Here is a 25,572-nt window from a genome sequence, read left to right as displayed (position 1 = left end):
GTTTTTGTTTAATTTCAGTTTATTTAGTTTAATTTGTTAGATTAATTTATAGTTAGTTTGATTAATTTGTTGTTAGTTGGTTAGATTTATTTGTAGTTAGTATGTTTGATTAATTTGTAGTTAGATTTAGTTTAATTTGTAGTTAGATTTAGTTTAATTTGTGTTTGAATTAAAAGGGAATGATTAAGGGGGTTTTTGTCTAGGTTTAGGGTTATGGGTGGGGGTGGTTCGGTGGGTGGCGGTCGGCCGGCGGTCGGCTGTGGTGGGCGTGGTTGGGGTGGGTCGTGGGGTGGTGTTTGGTGTTGGTTTAAGAGAAATTAGCTATTAGCTAAGTAGAACCTTCTTTAGGACTTGATTTTGATAAATTTAGTTTGATAATTCATGTTATTGATGAATTGAGGTAGAATAACCTTGTTATTTTTGTTTTTCTTTTCTCTTTTCAGGGTTGTCACCGCGCTGCTAGGCACCACCGTACGCGGTAGCTGTTGCTTCTTGTTTTCTTTTCATTTTTGCTTTTACTTGATTAGGTAACCTCCTCTTACCAGTTACCTTTTAAATTTACTAATTTTAGTTCAAATTATGTTACGGACTTTAGGATAGAAGCCTTTATTATGTGGTTGAATTGGGCTATTGATTGACTTAATTAATTTAGTACTTGATTGTGTTGTTGTTTGATTTGATGTTGACTTAGTACCCGTTCAAGAATTACTCATTAGGAGTAATTCTTGAATAGTCTCCATTTTGGGACTGTCTTTGTACGTTTCAAGTCATTTAGGTAGTAAACACGTACTTGTGATTTATTAATGAGGAATGAGTTTGGTGGCGATCCCTTTAATGTTCTCCGAATACATGTATATGTGTATTTGGAGAATCAAGGGAATTTTGCCGAATTTTTCCTCATTAATAAATTACAAGTGTGTTTGCTAGTGACTTGAAACGTACATTGACGGGTTTAGGTTGGAGTGATAAGGAGCCCATTCGAAGATGGATTACTTATTGACAATATTTATATATTGTTTTCATATGTTTATTGTATAATGTGGAGTATAATGTTTAAATTTTGTATGTAATATTATTGTTATTTTTTAAAAATGTTTAAATTACTTTGGGGTCTTTTTTAGATTAAAATGAAGAGATTGGAACGTTCATGGATGTATGAAGGAAGATTAGACCATTCCAATAAGAAAAGACGTCCTACCGCTAGATTTATAAAGGGTGTTAGCGAGTTTATTGAATTTGCTAAACAACAAGATGAATATGACTTGGTAGACAAAAAACTTAGGTGCCCTTGTGCCAAATCCAAAAACCTGAAATACCAACTTGACATTGTAGTAGAAGAACATCTCATTATAAACGGGTTTAAGCCAAATTATTACAATTGGATTTCACATGGAGAAGCATATTCTCCAATTCATGAACAAACTCACACCCAACAAATACAAAATGATGAGAACCCATATAGAGAGATGGTTGTTGATGCTATGGATTCCACTATTTTTAATAGTGATGACCATACAACTATTTCTGAAGAACAACCGCCACACCCACAAGCAAAAGCCTTTCTTGACATGTTAAAAGCCTCAGAAAAACCCTTGTATGAAGGAAGCAGAATGACATTGTTACAAACCGCTTCTAGGCTAATTACCTTGAAATATGACTTCAATATGCCATTTGTTGCTGTTGATGGCATTGCCTCGTTCCTTGAGGAATCTTTCCCCGATGATAATATCATGACCCGAAGTTTCTATACTACCAAAAAAGTAGTTAAAGGTCTTCAGTTACCGCATGAAAAGATTGATGCATGTCCTGAAGGATGTATGTTATTTTGGAAAGATGATGCTTTGCTTGACAAATGTAAAGATTGTGGGGCGGATAGAAATGAGACAAGTGAAGGAGATACAGTTTTGGTGTTGAAAAAAGGCAATGGTAGTAAGAGGGCCAAAAAGAGTAAGAAACCAATAGCATGTAACCAATTGTTTTACTTTCCTCTCGCACCAAGACTTCAAAGAATCTATGCCACCAAAAACATTGCCGAACAAATGAGATGGCACAAAGAAAACCCACGTGCTCCGGGCAAGATGAGTCATCCTAGTGATGGGGAAGAATGGAAACGATTTGATCAGATGTATCCTGATTTTGCCAAGGAACCCCGCAATGTACGACTTGGCTTGTGTACGGGTGGATTTGATCCTTTCGGTAATTTTGGGAGGAAGTATTCTTGTTGGCCCGTTATGGTCACACCATACAATTTACCACCTTGGTTATGTATGAAAAGACCATTTATCTTCTTGTCACTTATTGTTCCCGGACCAAAAAGCCCGAAACGTAATTTGGATGTTTGTTTACAACCATTGGTGGAGAAGTTGAAATATTTGTGGGAAGTTGGGGTGGAAACTTATGATGTGTCTAAAAAACAAAATTTTCAACTTAAAGCTTCCCTTTTGTGGACAATAAATGATTTTTCCGCCTATGGTATGCTATCTGGGTGGTCTACACAAAGACAAAAAGCATGTCCTTGTTGCATGGAGGAAAGTAAAGCATTTTGCCTTCCCAATAGCAAGAAAATAAGCTGGTTTGATTGTCATAGATGCTTCTTACGAGAGGGAAATCCACATAGGGAGAACAAGAAAGCTTTCACAAAAGGTAAAGAGGCGCTTGATGCCCCTCCGAAACGAGTGCCTGGGGATGAGATATGGAAGACGGTATGTGATTTACCATCCCCTATTGATGGTACCAGGAAGAATTTAAAGAATTGAAAAAGCAGAAAAACGGTTGGTTTAAAAGAAGCATTCTTTGGGACCTTCCTTATTGGAAGACAATGTTGATAAGACATAATTTGGATGTAATGCACATAGAAAAGAATTTCTTTGAGCAACTAATTGACATGATCATGGATGTAGAAGGTGAAAAATGTGATAGCATTGCTTCTAGAAAAGATTTGCAGAAATTTTGTCATCGTCCCAAATTACACATTCGCGGCGACGGGTCTAAGTCAACATCCATTTTCACTCTCGACAAAGCTAAGAGAAAAGTATTGTGTGAGTGGTTACAAAATTTGAAGTTTCCTGATGGGTATGCATCAGATTTTAGTTGATGTGTTGATCTTAAGAAGCTGAAGTTGCAAGTCTTGAAAAGTCATGATTGTCATGTATTCATGGAGCGATTATTACCCGTTGCTTTGAAACACTTCGTGCCGACAAACGTTTGGAATACAGTTGTTGAGATTAGTCAATTCTTCCGAGATTTATGTGCCTCTTCAATATGTGTTGATGACATGATTCGTCTGGAAGAGCAAATACCACAGATATTGTGTAAGCTTGAAATGATCTTTCCTCCTGCATTTTTTAACTCCATGGAGCATTTACCGGTTCATTTGCCATATGAAGCTAAAGTTGGGGGACCCGTCCAATATAGGTGGATGTATCCATTTGAAAGGTAATTAAGATAATCTAGCTAATTTTAAATTAAAATTAATAATAATAACTAATCTATTTATTATATGTTAACTTTATTATTAATAAAACTCATCATTAACTTTTATAGGTTTCTTAATCATTTGAAGAAAAAAATTGGTAATAAAGCTAGGGTGGAAGGTTCTATATGCAATGCTTATTTAACGGAAGAGATTGCAAACTTTTGTTCTCTTTACTTTGAAAAACATATAGAAACCAAAGCAAAAAACTTGAATGTTGAGAAACCGGATGAAGTAGACGGAAGTTTACCCGAATTTTTTCAAACTCAAGATGATGAAGGGTGTTCATCAAAGGGACAAACAAGATATTTGGATGATAAGGAGTATAATCGTGCCCACCTTTACGTGCTATCTAATTGTGACATCTTGGAGTCATACGAAACACAGTTTGTTAATGATTTCATTCAGAGGAATCCTAATATAAGTAAGGATGATGTTTGGGACAAACATGAGGACCAATTTCCATCATGGTTTCAGAAACATGTAATTGAGTTGAATATTCAAGATGATTTGATAAGAAGTTTGGCTTTTGGTCCTTAAAAAATGGTAAGAACGTGGAATCGATACTCGGTTAATGGGTTTAATTTTCAAACATTCAACCACGGTAAAGGTAAGGCTAGGTGCAATTGGGGGGTTACTATTTCTTCTCTTGATGACAACGAATACTATGGTATAGTTGAAGATATCTTTGAAATTAGTTATAGTGGACGTGACCGAGCTTATAAAACTGTCTTATTCAAGGTTATTTGGAAGGATAATTCTGTAGGTTTGGAATGAGAGTACATGAACAATACAAGCTTGTAGAAGTGAATCGTACTAGAACATACTCTAAGTATGATCCATTTATACTTGCACATCAGGCTCATCAAGTGTATTTTGCTACTTATCCAAGCACAACAAATGATAGAAATCAAAATGCGTGGTGTGCAATCTTTAAGACAAAGGCACGGTCACAAGTTGATACAACTTTTTTCAAGAAGAAAACGTTTCAAATGAAACGCTTTTGTCTCCACCCGATGAAATCAACTATGAGCATGAGAATAAAGATGGTGAAGACATGGAAGAGGAAGAATATTATGATGTGGAAGAGAGCTCACGGGGAGGATGAGGCGGAGGATCAGGAGGAGGAGGAGAGAAGGGAAGAAGAGGAGGAGAGGAGGGGGGAAGATGAGGTGAGGAGGAGAAGGGAGGAGGAGAAAAGGAGGAAGGACGAGGGGTTTGGAGATGAAGATGATTCTGATGATGATGATGACGATGATGAGGATGAGGAAGAGGATGAGGATGAGGACGAGGGGTTTGAAGATGAAGATGATTAAATTGGTATAGTTTTGTATTCCTCAAGAGTAAATTATTAAAATTTAGAAGTCTGTATAATTTTCATTTATCATTATTTGTGTTAATTTTTATTTGTATTACTGCAGATGGCTGGAGCAGGTCGAGGTAGGAAGCGTGGAGGCGGCTCAGGAGGAGGACAGAGTACGCGTCCGGAGCAGGAGGAGGAGTTTGTGCAGGAGGATCCGATGCAGACAGACGGTGACGGTGAGGAGACTGACGCTACCGACGAGCCAGCACGGGTGCCGATACGGTACACTTCGGATCATCGGATGATTCTTGAGCCGGCGGGATTATGGTAAGTTTTATTCTTTATTAGTCTACTATTTTTTTTTTTTTTTTTTTTAAAATAATAATTGTTTGTAATTTTACATGTTCAAAATAAATGCAGATTTATGGACGATTGCGTGATACGAGGTGTCACGAAAAGCACGAAGACTAATTTCGTGGGTCCAATTCCTACATCGTGGACACAAGCTTCTCATGCACAAAGAGAGGCGTGGTTCAATAACTTTCGGGTAAATATTTTCTGTAATTCTTTGTTTTAGAAACCAAATAATTAATTTTGATAAATTTTTTAAGAACCAAGGTTATACTTTTATTTTATACTAATATGAAATTTTGTCGCTTTTTTTTTTGTAGCTATCATTTGCTTGGTCACCGTCTCAAGAACAGAATGTCCGTACCAGGTACAATGACGTCGGTACTCGACGATATCGGGACGTGATTTGGAAGGTAGTTAGGCGCCCAAAGGAACCAGACCACATGAAAGGTATTTAATTAACTTGTTTTGTTATTTGTATTAATTAGCATATACTCTCTTATATTATAAATAATATCAGTAACTTATTAGTTATGATTTCATATGTGTAATTGCAGTTGACAAGTATGAAGGCTTAATAAAGCATACCAAAAGTGAAGCTTTTCAGAAGAAGTCTAAGCAAGCATCCCTCAACAAAAGAGGAGGAAAGGAAGACGCCGTGAACGAGCCTACTCATTACGCGGGTTCACGATCGTTCTGGAATCGTATGTTGGGTGTAAGTTTGTCTATTATTTCACACTTTTTTTTTTGTTTTCAATGCAACATGTTTATTTTATGTTAGATTTTTTGTTGATTTTCTAACATGTATGTTTTTTTTTCATTCAGAGAGGAAAGAAGAAGTCACAGCCGATTGCGACGGTACCGGAACTATTTCTGGACACGCATTCCAGGGTTGACCACAAAGGGGTTAGAACTTGGACTAAGCCAAAAGACAAGCAATTATATGTAAGTTTTCCCTAACACTTTATTTTTGTTAATTTATTCTCTTTTAAAATGTCTTATATAAGGTGGTTACCATATTAACTTACAACCATTTGTTTAATATTGTAGGAACATTTGAAAAAGAAAAAGCCGCCAATCCAGAAACACCGGATAATGACATATGGTATAAGTTGGTGGATGGCTTCAAGAAAGGGAACGTGTATGGTACCAGAAGTTCAACACCGGCTTTCTATGAGAAAACGCGTAGGAGATCGACTTCAACAATTCCCAGCAACACGTATCAACCGGGAATTATTAGTCAACTTCAAGGTCAAATAAGAGAGCGTGATGAACGTGATGCCAAACGTGATGAAGAACTTGCCAAACGTGATGAGTAATTCCGCCAAATGAAGGAAAGAATGGAAATGTTTGAAAATTGGTGGCAAGATTGTAACCCCGGACCTAGACCCAACTACGATCCAAATGATCCGCATGGTCCACATGGGGGGAGTGGAGCCGGTGTTGGCTTCCAAGTAAGATGATTTTAGCATGTAAGCTTGTAAAACTTGAACTTTAGACTTGAACATTAGAATAGCTTTGCTTGTAAAACTTTCATTTTCATTATATGAAATGAAGTTTGAGAAAATGGGAGGTGTTGGGTTGAAATGTATGGTGTTGTGTGTGTTGAAATTTGGGATGTATGGTATAGTGGAACATCGGTTTGTATGCAGGTTGTAAATATTTGGCTAGCAATGAAAACGAAAAAAACCACCAAAACATACAGTGGCTTTGGCGACTGAATTGAGATTTGGCGACTGAAATTCAGTCGCCAATTTGGCGACTGATTTATGGTAGTCGCCATTTTGGCGACTGAATTTCAGTCGCCAAATCTCAATTCAGTCGCCAAATTTCCTCAGCCAAACTGGCTACGTCACCCAAATTTGGCGACTAAATTGGCATTTGGCGACTGCTATTCAGTCGCCAATTTGGCGACTACCTTGAATCAGTCGCCAATTTGGCGACTACCCTATCAGTCGCCATTTTAGTAATTTGGCGACTGATTTGTCGGTCGCCAAATTTGGCGACCGACTTTAGTCGCCAAAGCTAGAAAAGGCGACTAAGGTCCGCGACTGACGTTTGGAGACTGTGATTTTGGCGACTGATTTCAGTCGCCAAATTGATTTTGGCGACTGATTTCAGTCGCCAAAATCAGTCGCCTGTTTTAATTCTTTTTGTAGTGATAAGTGTCTTATGCATCTTAAAATTTGAGTGGCATTCCTTGTCGTGAAGCGATAGGTCTTTCCTTAGGTGTCCAGTCCGTTATCTTTGGAAGTGTGGGATGAACTTCTGGGACGAAGTTCTTTTTAAGGGGGGAAGACTGTAATACCCGTCTTGTTTAAGGACCCCTTGACCGACCGTTTGACCAGAGAAGGCCGTAGGAGGGGATAGAAGAGAGGATAAAGAATCGATGTATCTGTTTACTTAACCTAGTAGGGGCTCCTCCGCCGATAGTGGTAACGCTCGACCGAGTAGGGCTTACTCGGCCGAGTATGAAGTTAGTCGACCGAGTATCACCGCTGTTGACGCGTTATTATAAAACGCGAGATTGTAAACCTTATTTCATTTTGTTCGACGGTTCCTTATCTTTCTAACCCTAACCTCTCTCTCTTACCTATCACACACCTCTCTATACACTCTCATCTAGCCTAAACACTAACCCAAGGAGGGGGATTGGTTTATCCTTGGAGTATGCAAGTAAGGATGTCATCGTTGTCGACTTCGGTCCGCGTCTCAAGGTAAGTCGATGTTTCGTTGTTGTCTTTCAGTAGGTTTTTGGGGTAGTCTTGTAATAGGACGTGGTTACTATTTGTAGGATTCGTCTCGGAGTCTTGCCTGGTGATGCGTGTCATTTATATGATGTTTTACACCTCATTTTACACGCATTTCAGAGCTCAATTATGTAGTTTATGCTACTATTTTCCCCATTTCGTCTACTTTCGTATTTTTATGTAATATTGCAGATTTATGCGGAATTGAGTAGAAATTGAGCTAAATCCGTCCCCGAGTATCGACTGCACTGAAATGCATTGAGTTAATCCGAAGAAAGAAGCTGTTTCGTCAGGTAGGTCAGTCGATCGACTGACCTAGCTGGTCAATCGACTGCCCTCAGCAGTACAGTACCCTCTGATCATCGTGAACTAGTCGATCGACCAGGACCATCGGTCGATCGACCACTGTAGCTGTTGTACTTCTTTCGCCAATTTTAAATTCTTTGCACGTAATTTCCGCTTCAATTTTGTTTTCTCGGATTACGCGCGGTATTTTGTTTCTTTTCAGGTAGGGTTTTGCGTCGTATTCATATGTTTTATTGCATTTTCTGTTTCACGTTTATTTTTGTTTTGCATTGTTTATTTCATTTCATATACATACACAACAATCCAAAAAAATTGAAAATTTTCAAAAATTCAAAAAATGCACGTTTATTTTAGCATATAGGTTGAGTCGGAACGGTAGTATTTCAATGATGACATTGCATTTGCAGCTGTTTATGCTTAAGCCTTGCTAAATTGACTTGTTATTAGTAGAATCGTATATGCATAGTCTACGAGTTTTCGTTAAATTTCTTGCTGAACTTGATAACTTGACTTAGATTTTTGGATAACTACATCATATTTCTGAGGTTTAGAGCTTATAACTGGTGACATCTATGACCGGTTTATTTAGGAATGTGAGTAGTTACTCCTTATGAGGCATGTCATATCAATTTGCATAAATATGAACTTAATCTGCTTAATACCTGTATGCATTCGGTTTGTGGTTTGTTGACACATGTGGAAGAGGTTTCCTTTATTCATTTTGCCCATAAGCTCCACACTGCCAAAAATAGCCTTTTTGTCCCGTTACTACATCCTACATTTAGTCTGCCCTTGTCATGCTAGTAGTTTAGTTTTCGGGATTGTTACTACATTTTTGGTGGCATATGCTCATTTTGAGATGTTGTTGGGAAGATGAAGGCAAAGAATTGAGAAATGAAAGAAAGAAAAGAAAAAAAAAAGAGAAGAAAAATGATTCGAAAAGAAAGAAAAAAATGCATGTGTACTGTAGAGGACGGTCGATCGACTGGCCTCATTGGTCGAACGACTGCAACCCGAGAAGAAAAGGAAAAAATAAATCAATTCGCATAATTCAAAGTCCTTATTATATGGCAATTTTTGCTCCCATGTTGCATTTATACCTTATGGGGAGTTGGTTAATTATGGAGATTGTGAGATTAGTGCTAATCATTTGCACCGGGTTTTATTGTTAATTATGAGCAAGAAGTTGGATGCTGTCATATGGTTCTGTTTAGGTACTAGCTTGATCACCTATACCTCCACGTTCCCATAATTTTTTTAGCCTCTTCTTACCCATTACCTCACATATCCATATTTACCTCGGCATGTGTCATGGTCATTTGTTTGGTTGGAATGCATATGTACGGTTGTAGAGATCATTTTCATATTAGATTGCATGCATGTTCTTATAGGTCGTAGTTAGGTGAGAGTCATTACAAAATGATTTCTTTCTATCTTTTACATATATTCACCTGTGCTTATGAGTGATTCGAGCGACCCGTGAGAGTCCGATTTGATAAGTCTCTACAGTTGACGGTTCAGCAGTTTTTAACGACTTCATAACTCGTTTGAATGATTCATATTACTAATTGATTGTTAGTTATTGCATTAAATTGGTTTAGGCTTTACATGTTTGCATTTCGCTCTGAGATTGAACTCATTCCATTAGGTTTTAGGATCGAGTCTAGTTCTTGCTTGGGGACAAGCAAGGGTTTGGTTTGGGGAAGTTTGATGCGTGTCATTTATATGATGTTTTACACCTCATTTTACACGCATTTCAGAGCTCAATTATGTAATTTATGCTACTATTTGCCCCATTTTGTCTACTTTCGTATTTTTATGTAATATTGCAGATTTATGCGGAAATGAGTAGAAATTGAGCTAAATCCGTCCCCGAGTATCTTGCATTGCATTTGACGTGAAATATTTACTCAAGAAACGAACTTGGTGCGCATTTCGAGGCCCGAAAGACAAATCCACGAGAATTTAGAAGCGGACTATCAGCTACTTCAGTCGATCGACCGATGTCTATGGTCGATCGACCAGAGCACGAGTTACAGAAGCCACTGTTCAGAGCTTACCAGTCGATCGACCGGCTTCAGTGGCCGATCGACCACACCGCTAATCTGCGCAAATAAAAAGATCGAGAATAAGGAAGCCCAATGTGTATTAGGTTTAGGAATAATGTTACGTTATATTGCTATATAACGTAACCTGACTTTAAGCTATAATCATCCAGTTTTTATTCAGTTATTAGGGAACTAATTAGGGTTTGGCATTCAAAGTTTTAATCATTCAATACAATTTACTTTTGCATTCGGTTTTTGATCTTCCTTCCTACTTTTACGGTATTCTTCTTCTCTTATTTCAGTTTACTCTATTTCGTTTGTAGTATAGAAATTGCTAGTTAGTTTCCCGAAGCCGAAATTATCGTTTTATATTATTTGCTTATTTAATTATGTCAATCATGAATTCAGTAGTTTATTTCATTAATCTTGTTGTTATTTTCGTAATAGTCATGAGTAGCTAAATTATTCGTGCTAGGATGTAGGGAATCTGTAGAATTAGGCGGCGTAGAATTGTTTGGCCTGAATCGCACGCCGGTCGATCGACTGGGTTCCCTGGTCGATCGACTGGCCACGCTGAGATTACCTTCGTTTTAATTGATTTAATTGTTATGTTTGACGAATCGAGTGCACGCGACTAGTTGAATGCTTAGGAAATGACTGACCCATTAGATCGAAAGATAGGGAAAGTTGTTAGACCACCAATTAAAATGACTAAACTATGCTAAGATCAAAAGATAGGTAAAGTTTAGGTTTTTAGTCACTTTTCAGGACGAGAGTCAGTACTAGTGATATTAGGGACCTGTAGCGAGATCGAAAGATGCTACCTGTTAAGAATGGACCGAGAGGACTTCTTACTTTCCCGTCTCACGTGATTGTTTCAGACTTACTTAGCTGCTGCCGCCGAAACTACAGTGAACCGACCATCTTAGTACCCTTTTAATATTTGATTTCTTACATTTCTCTAGTTTACTTTTATATTTCATTGCCTTAGGTCATAGATCAACTCAACTCAAACCCCCACAATTGTTACCTCAGACTAAAATTAGACAATTAACTATTGCATCTTCCTCTCTGTGGTTCGACCCTGACTGCCACTAGCTATAGTAGTAGTTCGGAAATATAAATTTTATTTTTGACACCTTACGACGGGTATCAAATTTTGGCGCCGTTGCCGGGGAGGCAATTCTTTAAATTTTTAGTTGTTTTTTATTTTAGTCTTTTCTTAGTTTAAGGAACATCTGTTCCTTAAACTACTCTTATATTCTTCTTGTAGTTTCCTCTTATGCGCAGGTCACAGGGTGGTGAATTACTACCGTTCAATCCTGAGATTGAGAAGACTTTGCGCGAGTTGAGACGATCATCTAGAGTATTGACGACAGAGGAAGAGCTGAGTACTCTGTCTAGTTACTACGAGAACGAGCTGTTTGAGGAGGATCCACCTACATCTCCTATTTCCACTTCATCGGCTGAGACCGTCACATCTCTAGACATGGATGAAGAAGCAACTATAGCCAGTCACTCGTAGCCGACAGCTGCGAATCTTTATAAGGTATTCGTATTACCAGGGACGGATAGAAAATTCAAGCCGAAACCGTCTTTTATCAACTTGGTTGAGAGAAACCAATTCGGGGGAGCTGCAAATGAAGATGCAGCCAAGCATATGGAGACATTTATTGATTACTGTTGTTCCATACCCCCACCAACCGGTGTGACCCAGGACCAGGTAAAGGAGACAATGTTTATATTCTCACTCTGTGATGCTACAAGGGAGTGGTACAGAGACCTGGATCGAGCTGCTAATGGGATCACTGACTGGAATTCTTTGGCCCTAGCATTCTACAAGAAGTATTTCTCTGCCTCGAAGACTAATGCAATTAGAGCTCAGATCACGAGCTTTAAACAGGGGCCTGATGAGAACTTTCATGAGGCATGGGTCCATTTCAAGAAGCTGGTGCGAACCATTCCGCACCATGGGTTCGAAAAATGGAGCCTATGCAATCAATTTTATAATGGGCTTTATGACGATCAGAGGGCTATCCTGGATGCGGCAGCTAGTGGCAGATTCTAGAAGAATATGGGAGAGACTAAGGGGTGGAAAATTATTGATGATTTGGCCACCCATAAAGCTGAGTATGGAAATTACAGAGGAAATCAAAGGAGGAGTGCTGAATCCCCTTCTGTAGCTGCATTAGAGGCTCTTACGGCGAGATTTGATAAGTACGAGTTGGGAGGAGCTTCAAAAGGAGGGATTTATCATATGAATGCTGTTTCAGACGGTCCTTTCGTCTGCAAGAGATGTGGAGCTGAGGGACATGTTTCAGATCATTGTCCTAATCCCTATGAGTCTTGTGCTGCTTTTCAATATTACAGGCAGACAAACACGTATTTTGAGCCGAATGTCCATCCAAACTTGAGGTGGAGTAGTCAGAATGTTCAAAATCCAACTCCACCTCCACAGCAGCAGCAGAAGCAAAGTTATGTTCCCCCACATAAGCAGCAGCTGAAGGAAATGTAGATCTTTATACATACTAACATACTCATATATGTTGAAATTAATTTGTCATAAAATTAAATACGGATTTTATGCATGCAAACAATATAATAAAATAGAGAAGAAATCATATCCTTACAATGGTATTTCGGTTTAATGGGGCACAAAAGAAATCTCCTTTTCTTTTGTTCTTGAGCTTTCCTTTAATGGAAGAACAAGATCCAAGTGTAGGATCTCTCCTTAGGAATAATACCCAAAGCTAACTCTTAATCTAATTAATATTATTTGAGCTAGTATAATATTAATCTAGTGAAAAATTGAACCAAAAAGTTTGGTTTTTACTCTCTAAAACCGGGTAGGAGTAGTAAGTAGGAAGAGTATTATTTTTATCTCTCTAAAAATAATATGTTGTGAAGTGAATGAATAAAATTATTACCAAAACATGCATATAGAGAATGATAATAATTTAAGCAAAAGCACCCTTGTTCTATCCAAGGGAAAACCGGTTGGGTGGAAGAGGAAGGCCAATGCATGGGCTAGGTGCTCTTCCACAAGAAGCACTAGGTATGCATGCCTAGTGTAAAAAGAATGATTACATCTTCCACTACACTAATTAACATTATAAGAATATGTTAATTAAGTCCAATATTTCGGTCCAAATGGATAATATGAAATCCATTTTATTTTTGTCAATTGTCAATATGTCACATGTCATATGTAACATAAATTTGTTATGTATTTTTAACATATTAAAAATCAACGTATTAATAAAAATACGTCATATATAAAAATCGACTTAGTAATTCATAATTACTTGTACCAAAATATTTTACCGTTTATAAATCGCATTTATAATAATTCATTCAAATCCAATTGTTTCTTTAAACAATAATTTCATCCGAGTAATGATACAATTCGATTACTCAAACCGCATCTCATTTAATCACATTTCAATTTGATACGTAAATTTTACTTCCAAAATTGTCCGTCAATTTTTCAAGTAATTTAATTAACTCGTAACATTATACGATTAATTAAATGATCAATTAAGAGTATTGCCCTATAGGTATGACCTAGGGGGTCAACTGATCACCACCGTCATACGACAAGTAATGTCAAACTCTAGTCACCCAATCATTACCGATATATGTTGACCAGTTGTGATAACAAAATTACTTCCCAATTGTATTCTTTAAAATGAGATTTAATAATGATATTTAAATCACATGATCGCACTATTGTTGAGGACACATTTCCCAACAATCTCCCACTTGTCCTCGACAAGTGTGCGTCACCAATTCTCTTGTCCTATTACTATCTCCCACTCAATGCAAGGTGTCTTTCAGGTCGTACTTGCAAGTGATCATATCAAGAATGGTTTCCTCGATCGGAGAATAAGCGATTGACCGGATTTATCCACTCGGATACCTTCCGAGCGTGGCCACGCATTTCGATTCATTACTCCTCGAGTGGCCCCGAGATATTGTTTTAACCCTGACAAGGGGATGGACAATTCCTATCGCACTCATTCCGTTCGACTAGCCACAGCCATCATAACCCAAAATATGCCCATTTGACCCCATTTACGAAGGTCGTAGTAACACAAATCAAAGTTAATCTGAAACTGTACCATCTTAGGCGAACAGTCTTTAGTCAAAAGAATCGACTCATTAGAATACTATAGCAGCTCTTGCCACGACCAGGCTATATAAATTGCCAGAACTCTATAAGCGGTCATAAGGCCCGACAAAGTGTTCCTAATGATCGCCTATGTGATCGACTAGTCATCTCACATGACTCTATGGCACTTGAACTTGCCATCAATCGCATCACACTCTAGTCACTTCGAGATGTCACCTCATACAAGTGACTATGGGCGAATACAATGTTAATCCGTGTTCACTTTAACGGGGTTCAATTGTCACTACAACCCGTTTGGATGTAACAAAGTATAAAGGAGCTTTTAAAGTAAAAACTCGAACGACAAATGCGATTATCACATATGAATAGTCAATGCCTGATTACTATTTCATATTCTATAATCTAATTTGATCTTGAATGTAGTTATTCATCTCAATTCAATTGAAATGACATGACTCATCATGTTTAGCCTTTAAGAAGGCTTTGGTTAGTAGGTTTTATCAATTTCTTGCACCTTACTCAACCTTACTACATACTTGTTTTTCCTTTATAATGTAGACATTTGCATTACAAAACTTTCTGAGTACATGTCGAGATCCAATCAAGACATAGGCCTTCTATCCTTAGAACAACTCCCACTGTTTTCGCAGTGTGCGGGACTCTTCCTTCTTGCACATCGCATGATTGCAAGTGTACTCAATTTCCGTTATCAATATCTCTCATTGTTCTTTATTGCCTAGAACGATTCTAGAAAATCTACTTCTTAATAAACATTGCCACAATGGTATCTTAACCATCCTAATGTGTTTTGATCATGGTTTTGTCGGAAACCATGCGCAATCTCAATTGTCAATTGTCACTTGTGTAACACCCTTACACAATATTGCATCATAAACACTTTGCTTTACTTCCTTAATGCTTCTGCAAGCACTTAAGGGTAATCTTTATAGCTTAAAGATTACTTAAATTCGATTTTGAAAACAATTCATCATACTCAAAGCATATGAAGTGTTATACATCATTACTCATTTAATTGATCCGGCAGCGGAAGCAAATGGAATCAATCAAATATGTTCAAATTAATTGAACTAGTCATGAATCTTATCAACATAAGACTTCTTATTGACGCTAATATCATGTTGATTTATCTTCATAAATCCGGATAATAAAGATGTATTATAATACTCCAAAAGTCTTATATCATTCGCAATGATCAATATGTCATCCACATATAAGACTAATTAAAACTTCCGTAACTCCCACTAAACTCCATGTATAAACACAACTTCTCGACTTATCGAGAAAAGTTTTATCACATGATCAAAATGTTGACTCCAACTCATTGATGTCCTACTTAAGATTCTCTCTTAAGTTTCACATTATCTTAGGATTGTAAGAATCTATAAAACTCATGACATGTATTGAATACATTCCTTCTATTGAAGAAGTGGGTTTTAGATTCACTCGCTATGTATTTCATAACCTCATGATGAAACACAATCCCTAAGAAGATCCAAATAGACTTAATCATTTCAATTAGTGCAAAACCCTTTGCAACCAATTTTGCTTTGAAATATCTCTTTATTAGTGCAAAACCCTTTGTCACTAATCAAGCCCTTTCGTTTCGGATTTTCATGGCTTTAAGCCTTGTATTGAGTTGTGACTTAAACACTCTTATGTAAGTCATATGTTCATTACTTTCTAGAAGTAATCAACTTGAATCAAACAATTTCTTTTGTAAGTTATAAGCTCTTTACTTTCTTAAAAGTAGCATGAATTCATCATTTTTAACAAGTGACGAATTTAACCTCCTAGGTTTTAGAGAAACAACGTCTTACACAAAATGTCTCATGTACGCAAGAAAGACCAGTTTCTTGCGACATAACATTCTTTGTGGCATTCTTTGTGGCTCTTGAATAATTTCTCCCACTCTGTCTTCTAGAAATAAACTTGTATTTTAGTAAGACAGCTTCACGAGCCGCAAACTCGTCGTACTCGTGATAATTGAAAAGGGAAAAATGAGCATTTGTTTCTTGTGAAAACTTACAAACATGGTACCCTTACCATTTCATATCTCATATGATTCGATTTAGTGGAAAAATAATTTAGACAAAAATGATAAAATCCCCAAAAGGATCAAGTAACTCAAAGTAACTTGATTGAAGTCCAAACCATATCGAATAGCGTTTGATTTCTTATCTAACCACACATTATTCCATAATGCGTGCTAAGAGAGATTAACTTGTGATACTATATCATATTTCCTTTGGCTTATATCAAGGTCTTCACTTTGATAATCCCATCACGACTAAATCGTGATTCCTTGAACTCTTTGAAATTCTTCAAAGATTTCTCCTTTTACCTTATTAAGTGAACATATTAGCGTGAACTTAAATCATTGGTAAAAGAAAATGATTAACCTATTTTGGATCGATGATATACAACCTCGATTTCCTTTTCAACCAAAAGGCACGAGACATCTTGCTTTGAATACAAGATACGCATATACCATTAACAATCTAATGGTTTCAAGAGTACTCGATAACTCTTTACGTTCATCATTCCAAAATTTAAGGTTTAATCTTGGGTTACCAATTTGAATCTTACATCATCTACATGATATATTATTCTAGTTTGTTTTAGAATATAATCACCTTGATAATGGGCTAGCCATACATCAAATCGTGGTGTATAGGGTCACAAAAGTGAAAACCTCTTTTGTATCTTAACAAGTTTATATTCTTATTTAGAGTTTATGCACTTAATAGTCACAATTAAGTACAACTTTAAATCCAAAAACTAGATTGAGTACACAATTACTCTATCTCTCGCCATTATTGTTGCTAGTCGTCATATTGTAATCATCCTATGTGTCGAATACAATGATGAAAACCTCCACTGGTTTCTAATATTGACGAATTAGTACTAGCAAAATTTATGTTTAATCAAATAAACATTTAAAGAAGAAGGTCCCATTAGATGTCCCACAACTAACTTGTTGATTCTTCAATAATTTGGGGTAGTTTCCTTTCTTGTGTCCAACATTTAAGACAATGGAAACTTTATCGGTCGGGATTGATAGGTTTAGTATCGTCATTCTCAACAACTTTACCTTTAACATAACCTGTTATCAATTCCATTATAATCTTTACTTCTCGAACCTCATTCTCATCTTAACGGTTTAAGAGAATGCTCCCACTCATTTCAATGAGTCTTTACTTAGATAAGCAAAGTTGAATCTTATGAAGATTACTCTTCAATTTAATCGTTTTAGTCTTAAAACTTTCATTGAAGTGGTTGCGTTATTTTGGTCAATTACGAATTCTAACAAAAACTAATTACCAAAATAATTTATCGCTTCAAGGTACTTAATTCAATTAAGTATATGAATAATAATCCATTGTAAGTAGATGTGTTAGTCAAGTATCAAAAACCTGTTTGATAATGAATAACTTTAATCTATATTCTTTACAAGAGATCCTTAGCAATGGTTCATATGAGGTTTTAGAAGCAAATTCAAATTTTTGTCTTTAGTTACGATGTTTTAATGGAGATTTGTATCAAAATCGAAATGATATCGTATATGAATTGAGGTAAAGAAATAGAACAATATAATAACGGAATAATGGAAAACTTGACATTGATCGTTTTATTAATACTTGAAAATAACAAGTATAGCATTTACATAGTGACCTCTACCCAACTATGATAAATGATTCCAAGACCCAAATTCATATTAACTTGGGCACGGTATGGCCGATTAAACCCTTATCAATATAACTCGGTGGATTAACGCTTTAATCGATTCTACTTTTAGAACTCTTGGTCGATAAAATTACTCTAATATTTATCTATAGCCCGGAACACATGCAACTACGGTCGCGAATACTTCCGTTGAGCTCAATCCAAATTTCGAATAAATGTGTCCATGATCCAAATCCACATCAACTTGGGCACGGTATGGCCGATGAAACCCTCATCAACAGGAATTCGGTGGATTGACATTTATCACCCACTTCCCCTACGTAACAAGGTTTGTACCCCGGTAGGGCCGAGTGCACTCCCTCGCGAAATAGGTTTTCATGGTTTCTACTATTTGGTAAGGCTATGTCTCAATTGTTTATTTTAGCGAGAGGTCATGTCAATTTATTATCTATCACGTTTTAAGTGAACTAAAGCGGTGAACTACGATAATTTTAATTGACACGGTCGAAAAAACTCGATAAAATAAGGATGCATGATTTAGTTATGGCGATTTAGCGATGCATGCGACATAAAATAAAATGCAAGCATAAAAATAAATAAATAAATCCTAGTATGGCCTTTCCTAAAATAGAAAAACTATTTAACTATTACATATTCGGAAACCAACTCCATTGGTCCCTTGAACTTCGGTTGTGGCACGCATCTCGAGGTAACACCGTCTTTATGTATCGCCATCTTGAAGAAATCCGTCTTGGGAACTCCGAGATAAATAAAATTACATAATAAATTACATAATTTCCTATTATACATTTGTAAATAAAATAAAATAAATCTATTAAATTACAAAACGGTGATACGAGATCACAATAAAAATTACAACCGAATCGATATTCCCATACATTTCGGGAAATACCAATTAAAATCTAAGGCCATACTAAGTAAAATTACATAATTCAAAATTACATAAATTAAAATTATGACAATCATAAAGAAAATGCAGCATTATAATATGTATGAACATGCTCAATTTTAATGCTAAATCGCCTTTAAATAGCCAATATCGTATATTACTCGGTTTTTACGGATTTGCGTGATTTCAACATTTTATAATCACAAAAATACATAAACTCATATTTATGCATAAGTTAATTACCCTAACCTCTTAGGACTCAAAATTTAGTCTTCACTAATAATTTGACCATAATTAACCCATATTTACAAAATTGTTCATAAATGGACCAAAAATTACAAAAATAAGCTATTAAACTTCAAATAAAACACAAAATTTCAAATAAATTCAAAATTTGAAATTTAAACTAATGAACATTCTGGAAAAATTCCATGACACTCATAATGTTCAAAAACTTAGGTTAAAAATTTCGAAAATTTACCGGAAAAACAATGTTGCGGTTTATCGATTTTTAATAAAATAATCATAAAAACATGGAAAAATTATTTTCATTAACTTTTCAATTTTAGATCTGAAAATGATAATAAAATGCAACATTAGACGTTTTCCCTAAGTCATAGATTATGTTTTATTAATTTTCCACTAATAATGTCACTATTTATGCTATTTTTCTTCAAAAATCCATAAATCATGCAAAAAGACTTCTTTATAGCCAATTATTTTACACACATCTTTTAAAATTGCATGTGACAACATATTAATTTTCTATGACCAGATTCGAAATTTAACTCATATTAACCTATTTTTCACCTAAATCCGAATTTAATAATGAAAAATTCATTTTTTGAGTATAACAAGTCCAAAAATTATGAAAATTTACAGGTTATCTCTAAATAATATATGTGACAACATATCCAAAAATCAACTGAAAATTCGAAGTATAGCTAATTTTAGACCAAAAATGACATTTTTACTCATAAAATCACATTTAAATGCCATTATTGTAAATTATGAACAATAAAAATCCGAAAAATTAACCAAAATATCCTAAAACATTTTAGGACCAGAAATATTAACATGCATGGATTAATTTCATGATATTTCATAATAACACAAATTTTACAAGTTTTATTTGTTATTCTTATAACTCGGAAAAACTTTTAACCGATTTGCATGCAAACAACCATGGCTCTTGATACCAATTGAAGGAAATGTAGATCTTTATACATACTAACATACTCATAAATGTTGATATTAATTTGTCATAAAATTAAATACGGATTTTATGCATGCAAACAATATAATAAAATAGAGAAGAAATCATATCCTTACAATGGTATTTCGGTTTAATGGGGCACAAAAGAAATCTCCTTTTCTTTTGTTCTTGAGCTTTCCTTTAATGGAAGAACAAGATCCAAGTGTAGGATCTCTCCTTAGGAATAATACCCAAAGCTAACTCTTAATCTAATTAATATTATTTGAGCTAGTACGTATAATATTAATCTAGTGAAAAATTGAACCAAAAAGTTTGGTTTTTACTCTCTAAAACCGGGTAGGAGTAGTAAGTAGGAAGAGTATTATTTTTATCTCTCTAAAAATAATATGTTGTGAAGTGAATGAATAAAATTATTACCAAAACATGCATATAGAGAATGATAATAATTTAAGCAAAAGCACCCTTGTTCTATCCAAGGGAAAACCGGTTGGGTGGAAGAGGAAGGCCAATGCATGGGCTAGGTGCTCTTCCACAAGAAGCACTAGGTATGCATGCCTAGTGTAAAAAGAATGATTACATCTTCCACTACACTAATTAACATTATAAGAATATGTTAATTAAGTCCAATATTTCGGTCCAAATGGATAATATGAAATCCATTTTATTTTTGTCAATTGTCAATATGTCACATGTCATATGTAACATAAATTTGTTATGTATTTTTAACATATTAAAAATCAACGTATTAATAAAAATACGTCATATATAAAAATCGACTTAGTAATTCATAATTACTTGTACCAAAATATTTTACCGTTTATAAATCGCATTTATAATAATTCATTCAAATCCAATTGTTTCTTTAAACAATAATTTCATCCGAGTAATGATACAATTCGATTACTCAAACCGCATCTCATTTAATCACATTTCAATTTGATACGTAAATTTTACTTCCAAAATTGTCCGTCAATTTTTCAAGTAATTTAATTAACTCGTAACATTATACGATTAATTAAATGATCAATTAAGAGTATTGCCGTATAGGTATGACCTAGGGGGTCAACTGATTACCACTGTCATACGACAGTAATGTCAAACTCTAGTCAGGCAATCATTACCGATATATGTTGACCAGTTGACAGTAACAAAATTACTTCCCAATTGTATTCTTTAAAATGAGATTTAATAATGATATTTAAATCACATGATCGCACTATTGTTGAGGACACATTTCCCAACAGCAGCAACCATATCAAAAGCCTCCGTATGTTCCACAGCAGCAGTCCCAAGGCTCCGATTTTGCCGAGTTGAAGAATTTGTTGCTGAAAGAGTCTCAAGCTAGAGAGGCCGGTATGAAAATGTTAGAGAGCAAAATTGCTCAATTGGCAAGCAAGAGTACAACTCGAGCTCCGGAACATTTACCGACGCAGACAGATCAAAAGGAGACCCTTAATGCCATTACTTTGAGGAGTGGGTCTACCCTTGATGGGCCCGCTATGGTCGAGGACATTGCTGAAAAAGATCAGGCGGAACCGAGTAAGAAGATGGCTGGAACGAATAGTGGAAAGAAAAAAACGATTACCAGGTATGTCAGTCGATCGACTGACATACCCAGTCAATCGACCAGTCCGCGAGATACAGTAGCTTCTGGTCCTTTAGAGGTCGGTCGATCGACTGACCAACCTGGTCAATTGACTGACAGCGCTGCTGATCATGAACCTTTTCGTCCTCCGATGCCTAATAACTTGAGGGACCACTTATTTCGGGGTACGACGACTCCCAAAATATTGAGGGAAGACCCGAGTGCTGATGGGTCAGTCCCGGTTCCCAAGTATGACACAATGTCGATTAATGGTTCATTTTTTAGACGGCCTGAAGAGGGGTCAAGCTACAACAAGGAGAAGGTAGTGGATTTTCAGCCTAAATCCACCGACGCCGGCATGAGAGATTTAGAGGAGAGGGCTAAGTTGCTTCTTACAGCCCCTTATCCAGAGAGATTAGTGCCGACAAAGGAACAGGTATCTTTTAATAAGTTTGAAAATGTTATCCGTAGCTTAAATGTGCAAGTTCCCTTCCTTGAATTGGTTAATCAAGTGCCTGCTTACATGAAATTTATGAAGCAACTTTTATCTAAAAAGAGGTCACTTGAAACTGTGCATACTGTCGCACTAACTGAGGAGTCATGTTCTTATCTGACCCATACTGCACCTCACAAACTAGAAGACCCAGGTAGTTTTTCAGTCCCATGTAGTATTGGCACCTTTTCTATTGAGAAGGCATTATGTGACCTAGGAGCTAGCATTAGTGTAATGCCCTTGAGTCTTGCTAGGAAATTGAAATTGACTAGGTTTGCAGTCACTAACATGACAATACAGATGGCTGATCGATCTGCAGTCCAGCCTATAGGAGTCTTAGAGGACATTCCTGTGCAAATAGGAAAGTTTTTCTTCCCTGTTGACTTCGTTGTACTAGATATGCCCGAGGATGCCCACATCCCTATCATATTGGGTAGACCATTTCTGCACACTGCTGGTGCAGTTATAGATGTCGGTTCAGGGACTTTGACCTTCAAAGTAGGGAAGCACTCCATTGTCTTTGCCCAGACAGCTAAGAAGAAAGACCCCATGTGGCCGGTCACTTGTAATACGATTTCTGAAAAGAAATCCTATTTTGTGCTTTCTGATATGTCTGTCTCTATGCCTGTTTCTGCTATAACACCTCCGCCCCAGTTTGGGAGCAAATTGGAGGAGGATTCGTCTGTTTTAGATATTGCAGGAGCTGGTTTGGGGAAGGAAGAGCCGCATGTTGCTCCATCTGTGAAGGAGCCAATCGTTTCAAGAGGCGGGTTAGGATGTCTTAGCTATGGCACAGATGAGGAGCTTGATGATGAGCCAGTCAAAGAGACGGGGTCTGACTTGGACTTCGATGAGCCAGAAGAGGTCATTGCTTGGGAAGATGTTGAAGTTGTTGATCCGTTGAGTTCTGCGGATGTTGGAGTTGAGACGAGTGCAGCTGAGGAGATGAGCACTATAGAGGCTACTTCTTGTAGCCAGAAGCCGAGCAAGTGGGCCATTCCGTGGCCGTTCTTGATCAACTATTAGTTGATCACAGACTTTCTCAAAAACTTTCATTTTATTGCTTTTTAAGACTATTTATTGTTTTTGTGTGCGCGAGACTTCGCATTTTAATAGTTTGCTTAGGATTTTATACACTTTAGACAGTTACTTTGGGTTTTGTGCAATTTTGGGCACGTTATTATGTGTATTGCAGGTTCTTAAGACCATATTAGCTCAATTTATTGAGCTAATTCGAAGAAATCAGAAGATACAGCAGGTATTTGGTCGATCGATCGGTAGCGTATGGTCGATCGATCGAGCCGCAGTTCCAGGAGCTTCTGTTCCTGTTCACACTGGTCGATCGACTGGGTGATGTGGTCGATCGACCACCCAACGCTGCTGTACCTGTTCTCGATCATTCCCCTGCTGTGTTTGATCGATTTGCGGAATTGAGGAAGTTTATTCTTCACTTTATTCTCCGCTTAATTTCTGATTTCTTCCGTTTTCTCATTTTTGCACATAATTTTGCATTTCATAATTGTTTTCTCGAAATTACGCGTAGTATTGTTTGTTCTTTTCAGGTACCTATGGTAGCACTGCTGGCTACTGAAACCTCCTAGCTCACGCTTGTTTGGGGAGGTTTCCTTTTGATGCGCTTAAAGTCTTGTGAGTTTCCGAGTCCTTATTTCATGTCATATTTATTTATTTCGCAAAATCCCGTTTCACTTTTATTTCATTACATGATTTTGCACAATGGGGACATTGTGTGATTTGGTTTGGGGAAGGGTTTTGCGTCGCATTCATATGTTTTATTGCATTTTCTGTTTCACGTTTATTTTTGTTTTGCATTGTTTATTTCATTTCATATACATACACAAAAATCCAAAAAAATTGAAAAATTTCAAAAATTCAAAAAATGCACGTTTATTTTAGCATATAGGTTGAGTCGGAACGGTAGTATTTCAATGATGACATTGCATTTGCAGCAGCTGTTTATGCTTTAGCCTTGCTTAATTGACTTGTTATTAGTAGAATCGTATATGCATAGTCTACGAGTTTTCGTTAAATTTCTTGCTGAACTTGATAACTTGACTTAGATTTTTGGCAAACTACATCATATTTCTGAGGTTTAGAGCTTATAACTGGGGACATCTATGACCGGTTTATTTAGGAATGTGAGTAGTTACTCCTTATGAGGCATGTCATATCAATTTGCATAAATATGAACTTAATCTGCTTAATACCTGTATGCATTCGGTTTGTGGTTTGTTGACACATGTGGAAGAGGTTTCCTTTATTCATTTTGCCCATAAGCTCCACACTGCCAAAAATAGCCTTTTTGTCCCGTTACTACATCCTACATTTAGCCTGCCCTTGTCAAGCTAGTAGTTTAGTTTTCGGGATTGTTACTACATTTTTGGTGGCATATGCTCATTTTGAGATGTTGTTGGGAAGATGAAGGCAAAGAATTGAGAAATGAAAGAAAGAAAAGAAAAAAAAAAGAGAAGAAAAATGAGAAGAAAAGAAAGAAAAAAATGCATGTGTACTGTAGAGGACGGTCGATCGACTGGCCTCATTGGTCGAACGACTGCAACCCGAGAAGAAAAGGAAAAAATAAATCAATTCGCATAATTCAAAGTCCTTATTATATGGCAATTTTTGCTCCCATGTTGCATTTATACCTTATGGGGAGTTGGTTAATTATGGAGATTGTGAGATTAGTGCTAATCATTTGCACCGGGTTTTATTGTTAATTATGAGCAAGAAGTTGGATGCTGTCATATGGTTCTGTTTAGGTACTAGCTTGATCACCTATACCTCCACGTTCCCATAATTTTTTAGCCTCTTCTTACCCATTACCTCACATATCCATATTTACCTCGGCATGTGTCATGGTCATTTGTTTGGTTGGAATGCATATGTACGGTTGTAGAGATCATTTTCATATTAGATTGCATGCATGTTCTTATAGGTCGTAGTTAGGTGAGAGTCATTACAAAATGATTTCTTTCTATCTTTTACATATATTCACCTGTGCTTATGAGTGATTCGAGCGACCCGTGAGAGTCCGATTTGATAAGTCTCTACAGTTGACGGTTCAGCAGTTTTTAACGACTTCATAACTCGTTTGAATGATTCATATTACTAATTGATTGTTAGTTATTGCATTAAATTGGTTTAGGCTTTACATGTTTGCATTTCGCTCTGAGATTGAACTCATTCCATTAGGTTTTAGGATCGAGTCTAGTTCTTGCTTGGGGACAAGCAAGGGTTTGGTTTGGGGAAGTTTGATGCGTGTCATTTATATGATGTTTTACAC

General features: G+C 36.5%; 1 long non-coding RNA gene across 1 annotated transcript; it reads left to right on the top strand.

The window, feature by feature from the left end:
* The first annotated feature begins 356 nt into the window (after window positions 1-356).
* LOC141598232 (uncharacterized) lies at window positions 357-5,578 on the top strand. The gene is made up of 4 exons (XR_012523391.1): window positions 357-527; window positions 4,894-5,102; window positions 5,196-5,322; window positions 5,494-5,578. It is a non-coding gene; the product is annotated as an uncharacterized LOC141598232 (long non-coding RNA).
* The last annotated feature ends 19,994 nt before the right edge of the window (window positions 5,579-25,572 follow it).

This window comes from Silene latifolia, chromosome 1 (assembly GCF_048544455.1).
Source record: "Silene latifolia isolate original U9 population chromosome 1, ASM4854445v1, whole genome shotgun sequence".
Lineage (NCBI taxonomy): Eukaryota > Viridiplantae > Streptophyta > Magnoliopsida > Caryophyllales > Caryophyllaceae > Silene > Silene latifolia.
Note: the sequence above shows the minus strand (reverse complement) of the source record. Positions and strands in the feature narration are given on the sequence as shown.